This window comes from Nycticebus coucang, chromosome 4, assembly GCF_027406575.1.
Source record: "Nycticebus coucang isolate mNycCou1 chromosome 4, mNycCou1.pri, whole genome shotgun sequence".
NCBI lineage: Eukaryota > Metazoa > Chordata > Mammalia > Primates > Lorisidae > Nycticebus > Nycticebus coucang.
Genome location: NC_069783.1, coordinates 135,342,150 through 135,349,988, shown reverse-complemented (window position 1 = coordinate 135,349,988; position 7,839 = coordinate 135,342,150).

The following is a 7,839-nucleotide window of genomic DNA, read 5'->3' as shown; positions in this document are numbered from 1 at the left end:
AGGAATGGGAGGAAAGCCTGGCCTGTGGAACGAAGTCTGGAGGGCCTGTAGGGTCATTCACCACCAACCAACAGAAAAGGACCCAAATGCCTGGCAGTGAAGGGGACTGAAGGACAGAGGAAGGGGAACTCACACCCCACGGCCCCTGTGTGCGTTTCTCTCACCTCTGCTCCTTCCCGGGGGGCCCACTTCCAGCTCTCTTTGGAAGTGCTCTAAACATTCTCCTTGTTCTCCCAGAAACTCGTGCAGGTGACTTTTGCTCTTGTCCACATGACCTGAGCCACCCCATTTTATTTTCAGTTTCCAATCACTTCTGTTTTGATTACTGCTGTGCCTCTATTGGAACTTTCTAGCTCAGTTGACTAATCAAACTAGGACCCCTAACCTCCAACACTAAACTCTTACTTACATCAAAATTTAAAAAATTATTTCCCCCTCTCTACCTTTTAATTAAATATTCCAGTAGAAGCTAAAACGGTCTAAGGAAAGAAAAAAATAGATTGTTACTTAATTTAAAAGTTCAATTTCAGATAGTAATTCAGATATTTAAACCTTAGAGAAAAACTTTATGAAAATTACCATTTTTTGATTTTAATGTTATTTTAGTTTTTAAAGAAACTTGAATGAGGGTAGGGGAGAGGAGGCAAAGGACAGAGTGGAGGAGGGAGGGCAATTGGCAGGATCTCACCTAACATGCACAATGTGAGGGTATTTGGCTCACCCCCGGTGAAGGGCTCAACTACAACTTGGAACTTTACCTTAGAATTCAAAACTACGAAACCAGGCGGCGCCTGTGGCTCAGTGAGTAGGGCGCCGGCTCCATATGCCAAGGGTGGCGGGTTCGGACTGCAACAGAAAAATAGCCGGGCGTTGTGGCCCGCACCTGTAGTCCCAGCTGCTCGGGAGGCAAGAGAATCGCGTAAGCCCAAGAGTTAGAGGTTGCTGTGAGCCATGTGATGCCACGGCACTCTACCTGAGGGTGGTACAGTGAGACTCTGTCTCTACAAAAAAAAAAAAAAAGCAAAAAAAGAAAAATACACAGGTACTAACAAGTCCTTTCAATTCTCACAAACAAAAGGACCTTTAAAATACTTCTAAAAACGATACATTTTCTTTCAAGTCAATCTGATAAACTTGATGACAGTTAAATTTTATTCACAAATGCTGTTAAACATGAGGGGCTAAGAGTTTTGCGGAAACACAAATTTCTACAAGATACAAATATTATTGGTGCATTTTGATAACAATGGAGTAAGTTATTTAATACACACAATTTTATGATAAAAGATACCCCAAATGGAAGTGTCATCTCTTTCCTGCTTGATAAACAACATTCCCAATATCAGCACTTTCCCCTTCTCTCTTAGGCAACCATCCTTTTGCCTTCTTCTACCTACTAGGTATCTGCCAAGATTAGGGTTTGGAGGCTGAAGTGAAGGCCCTTTCAGAAACATATTCTGGATGCCATCCTTATTTCCATGCAAGAAAAAAGCTAAGGGCGGTGCCTGTGGTTCAAGGAGTAGGGCGCCAGCCCCATATACCAGAGGTGGCATATTCAAACCCGGCCCCGGCCAAAAAAAAAAAAGGAAAGAAAAGAGCTAAAATTCCACATAAAAGATGCTGATTTTTCGGGCGGTGCCTTGTGGTTCAAAGGAGTAGGGCACTGGCCCCATATACCGGAGGTGGCCGGTTCAAACCCAGCCCTGGCCAAAAACTGCAAAAAAAAAAAAGATACTGATTTTTCAAATACATTTGGTACACCAGTGAGAAACTGTCTGCCCAATGGATCTACAGGTTGACCAGATTCAGCTCTGAGGACAGATTCGGCATACTGACATTTGTTAAATTTCAAATATTCCTGAATTAATTCATTAATTAGAAGGTTTTTATGAGACAATGATGGTTGGTGTTCATGGTCATTATCTAGGGCATCGGTTCTCAACCTGTGGGTCACGACCCCTTTGTAACAATGAAAATACATCACGGCTTTAGGAAGGTTGAGAACCGCTGATCTAGGGCATTAAAACTTTAGCTTGAATGCTTGATGCTTGCTTTTAAATGCCTTACTAGCCTTTCCAATGTGCTGTCTGCAGCCAGCATACGCCTCGGGTGCTCTCTGGCCAGTGACTTCTTCGTAGCCTCCCTGTGTCTCCCCAGGTCTAATTCATCTCTTCCTTTCCCTCAACCTCAGGATGAAACGCCACTATGATGAGGATTCTTTTTTTTTTTGGCCGGGGCTAGGTTTGAACCTGCCACCTCCAGCATATGGGACTGGCACCCTACTCCTTCAGCCACAGGCACCACCCTATGATGAGGTGATGAGGATTCTTATAAAAACCCTTGGGGGGGGGGGGTGTGTGCCTATGGCTCAGTTGGTAAGGCGCCGGCCCCATATACCGAGGGTGGTGGGTACAAACCCGGCCCCGGCTGAACTGCAACCAAAAAATAGCCGGGTGTGTGGCGGGCGCCTGTAGTCCCAGCTACTCGGGAGGCTGAGGCAAGAGAATTGCTTAAGCCCAGGAGTTGGAGGTTGCTGTGAGCTGTATGATGCCATGGCACTCTACCAAGGGCCATAAAGTGAAACTCTGTCTCCACAAAAAAAAAACAACAACAACCCTGGGCGGCACCTGTGGCTCAAGGAGTAGGGCACCGGTCCCATATGCCGGAGGTGGGCAGGTTCAAACCCAGCCCCGGCCAAAATCCAAAAAAAAAACTCTTAGGGAATCTCATCCCTCTCAAGGTTGAACCTTCAGATACATTAGAGAGTGTAAAGGCTGACCCAGGATAAGAAAGTAATTCCTTCTCATCAGCAAAGACTGATTCTTGCTGGCAAGTATCTGGAAGATGGACATACTCTGCCTGACTACAACATTCAAAAGGTGTCCACTCGGGCGGCGCCTGTGGCTCAAGGAATAGGGTGCTGATCCCATATGCCAGAGGTGGTGGGTTCAAACCTAGCCCCGGCCAAAAACCACAAAAAACAAACAAACAAAACAAAACAAAAAAAAAAACAAAAGGTGTCCACTCTTCATCCTGTGGTGATTTGAGAAGACTAAGACACAGCTAATTAAGCTAGCTGTCCTGACATACGGGAAGGTGGATGAGAATGGTAAAATTATAATCATCACCTTCATCAGGGGTGTCCTTCAGATGACTATGGTGCTGGGATTTTTATGGCCAGCCACTTGGATAGACATCACTGTGGGAAATGTTATCAGTAAGCCAGAAGACAAGCAGTTGTGTATGAATTAGTGAAAGGCATACCTAACAAATAAGTAACTAAATGCCCTAATACTATTTTTCCAAGGTGTCTTTTAAAATGGCCTTCAACTCAGTGACAGTCACCACTTTTCAATAGCTACCAGGGGTGTGCCTAGAAAAAAGTTATGTCTAGAACAACTGAATTTGCCAGGAAAGAAATAACATTTTAAGATAGACAATAGTATGTTACAGGTTACTATTTTCTCTCTGGCTTAATTTTCATTTTGAAAGGTTACAGAAAAGTCTAAAGTTTCTGAGTACAGAGGCAGACTAACTAAAAATATCTTCTCTTTTAGAGATGTTAGCAAGGAAGTCACTAATCCTCAAGAAAATGGGCATTTGATAAAATAACTGACATTAAAAACCACAAAATCTTTCTTTTACACTGCTGGTGGGACTGCAAACTAGTACATCCCTTTTGGAAAGGAGTATGGAGAATTCTCAAAGAACTCAAATTAGATCTCCCATTTGATCCTGTAATCCCATCACTAGGCATCTACCCAGAAGAAAAAACATCATCTTTTTTTTTTTTTTTGTAGAGACAGAGTCTCACTTTATGGCCCTCGGTAGAGTGCCGTGGCCTCACACAGCTCACAGCAACCTCCGACTCCTGGGCTTAAGCGATTCTCTTGCCTCAGCCTCCCGAGTAGCTGGGACTACAGGCACCCACCACAACTCCCGGCTATTTTTTGGTTGCAGTTTGGCCGGGGCTGGGGCCGGGTTTGAACCCGCCACCCTCGGTATATGGGGCCGGCGCCTTACCGACTGAGCCACAGGCGCCGCCCACATCATTTTATCTTGAGGACACTTACCTGGGACTGTTTATTGCAGCTCAATTTACAATTGCCAAAATGTGGAAACAACCTAAATGCCCACCAACCCAGGAATGGATTAACAAGCTGTGGTATATGTATATCACGGAATACTATTCAGTCATAAAAGTAAATGGAGACTTTACATTTTTTGTATTAACCTGGATTGAGTTGGAACACAGTAGGCTCGGCATCTGTAACTGTGGTTAGGGCACTGGCCACATACACCAAGGCAGGTGGGTTTGAACACTGGTCTGCCAAACAACGACAACTGCAACAATAAATAGCCGGGCGTTGTGGTGGGTGCCTGTAGTCCCAGTTACTTGGGAGGCTGAGGCAAGAGAATTACTTAAACCCAAGGGTTAGAGGTTGCTGTGAGCTGTGACACCACTACTCTACTAAGGGTGACATAGTGAGACTCTTTCAAAAAAATAAACAAAAAAACCCCCCCAAAATGGAGAAGCAAGAATCCAATGTACTCAATTCTTTTTTTTTTTTTTTTTTTTTGTAGAGACAGAGTCTCACTTTATGGCCCTCGGTAGAGTGCCGTGGCCACACACAACTCACAGCAACCTCCAACTCCTGGGCTTAAGCGATTCTCTTGCCTCAGCCTCCCTAGTAGCTGGGACTACAGGCGCCCGCCACAACACCCGGCTATTTTTTGGTTGCAGTTTGGCTGGGGCCGGGTTTGAACCCGCCACCCTCGGTATATGGGGCCGGCGCCCTACCTACTGAGCCACAGGCGCCGCCCCAACATACTCAATTCTAATATGAAGGTAGTAGATGATTTAATACAAGCTGGGAGTAGGGGAATGAGGGAGCAGGGAAAGGGGAGGTGTGAGGGGATGGGGATTACCATGTATGGCACACCTCTTGCGGGTGAGACACAATTATAAGAGGTACTTTACCTAACAAATGCAATCTCAGTGTAACCTAATTCTTTGTACCTTCAATGAATCCCAAACCATAAAATAAATAAAACCACAAATTGTTAAATGATACAATGTAACTATAAAAATTTTTTTTTTTCAGGGCTCCATGGCGCCTGCTGCTCAAGCAGCTAAGACGCCAGCCACCTACACCTGAGCTGGCAGGTTTGAATCCAGCCCGGGCCCAACAAACAATGATGACTGCAATGAAAAATAGCCAGGCCTGGGCGGCGCCTGTGGCTCAGTGAGTAGGGCGCCGGCCCCATATGCCGAGGGTGGCGGGTTCAAACCCAGCCCCGGCCCAACTGCAACAAAAAATAGCCGGGCGTTGTGGCGAGCACCTGTAGTCCTAACTACTCCGGAGGCTGAGGCAAGAGAATCGCTTAAGCCCAGGAGTTGGAGGTTGCTGTGAACGTGTGACGCCACGGCACTCTACCCGAGGGCGGTACAGTGAGACTCTGTCTCTACAAAAAAGAAAAAAAAAAAGAAAAATAGCCAGGCCTTGTGGCAGGCGCCTGTACTCCTAGCTACTTGGGAGGCAGAGGCAGAAGAATCACTTGAGACCAGGAGTTGGAGGTTGCTGTGTTCTGTGATGCCACAGCCCTCTACCGAGGGTGACAGCTTGAGGCTATGTCTCAAAAAACAACAAAAAAAAAACTTTTTCAGTTATTTATCTTCTATTTGGTTAGCAGGGCAGATTTCTCAAAAAGCAGGGTTAGTTAGGTGCCTAGTAAAGACATTAATAAAATAACTTTTATTAAAACAGTTTTGAAAAGAATTAAGTTTTCATTTTTCCAAATGACAGTAGAAAATCAGTTTCAAAGTTACAGCTTTCTGAGTTTTCCAATGATCAAATTTGCCCTAGGATACAAGGGCTTCTGATCACTCAGGAGCCCTTCCTGATCTCGAGGGACTGAACAGAGCAAGGTTCAGTTCCTGGCTGCCTTCTCTCTACACCACTGGGTAAGGACTTCAGTACCACTCACCTGCTGTACCTCTAGCCCCTATCTGCCTACTGAACCTATGTACTACGTCTGTGTCTTCTTGGATCCCAGATTTAGCAAGCCTAAAATCACCTTAGATCACCACCTGGTACCTCTTCCACCCCATCTCCAACTCAGGAAACCGTACCACCCTTCCCCAGGAATCACTCCTGACTTCTGCTGCCCTATTCCCTACGCGCAAGCAATTTATCAAGTCCTCTCAGCTCAAACTGTAGCACATTAGATACTTCCACCCCATAACGTAGTCTCTACCACATCTGCTTCCAGGGCTGGCCAACCTTTGTACTTCTCTGCGGCACATTGGAAGAAAAGTTGTCTCTGACCACATATTAAAAACACAAACACTAACAAAAAAAGAAGGGCATGCAGGGGCGGCGCCTGTGGCTCAGTCGGTAGGGCGCCGGCCCCATATGCCGAGGGTGGCGGGTTCAAACCCGGCCCCGGCCAAACTGCAACCAAAAAATAGCCGGGCGTTGTGGCGGGCGCCTGTAGTCCCAGCTACTCGGGAGGCTGAGGCAAGAGAATCGCTTGAGCCCAGGAGTTGGAGGTTGCTGTGAGCTGTGTGAGGCCACGGCACTCTACCGAGGGCCATAAAGTGAGACTCTGTCTCTACAAAAAAAAAAAAAAAAAGAAGGGCATGCATTATTTTTGTGATCTCAGACACACAAACAAAAACATCCTCACATAACCTGGGGCTTCAGGGTGGACACCCTTGGATGGCAGTAGACTCCCTCTAGTCTCTTGCCTATCTTTTGTTTTTTTAAGACAGAGCCTCAAGCTGTTGCTCTGGATAGAGTGCTGTGGCATCATAGCTCATAGCAACCTCCAACTCATGGGCTCAAGGGATTCTCCTGCCTCTGCCTCCCAAGTAGCTGGGACTGCAGGCACCCGCCACAACGCCTGGCAATTTTTTGGTTGCAGCCATCATTGTTGTTTGGCGGGTCCGGGCTGGATTTGAACCCACCAGCTCAGGTGTATGTGGCTGGTGCCTTAGCCACTTGAGCCACAGGCCCCCAGCCTTGCCTTTCTTTATCTTTCTTATCTTTTTCCCCACAGCCAATTCTCAACACGGGAGAGGGGTAATCTATGAAATGTAAATCGTATCTTAGCACTTTTCTGGCTTCCTATCAAACTGAGAATAAAATGCAAACTCTTTTCCAGAAACCACATAGCCCTTGCCATTGTATTACATAGGGTGTCCCCAAAATTGCCATATGCAGGTAAAATGAAAAATTGTAGCTAGATGTAGCTTTATAAAAGATCAGTTACAAACTTTTACAAAATATTGTGGACACTTCCTTGTAAAATTTTATAATGAGTTATTTTGTAAATGAAGGTCCATTTAGCTACAGTTTCCCATTTTCCCCTATGTGTGGTGACTCTGGGGACACGCTGTATGTTTGCTTCTTGTTGTTTATTCTAGAATATAAGTTTAAAGAGAGAAGGGATTTTGTCATTTTCACTGCTATATCCCCAAAACCTATAGATGGTGAATTAACCAATTTGCTAGACCAGCGAAGATCACTAGTTCTAGTGAGCATTATGATGCCCTTATCAGCTTGTAACAAAACTATGAAAACATAAGGGTTTGATTTTTATCAGCGTAATTTCAGATCAGTAACTTAACACATTAAAATGTGCTGTGATCTTACTGGTTAACTGTAACGCTGGGTGACTATTCCTTTCTTTCAGCAGTGCTAGAGGTGTAAACTTCAAATCACAGGGAGGTTTCGTGCTTTGTGATTACGGCTCCACTACTGCGGCCCTCAGGAGGGGCGACCACGACCACCGGTGATGAAAGGGCTGACAGACAGGCAAAGAGGACATGTACAG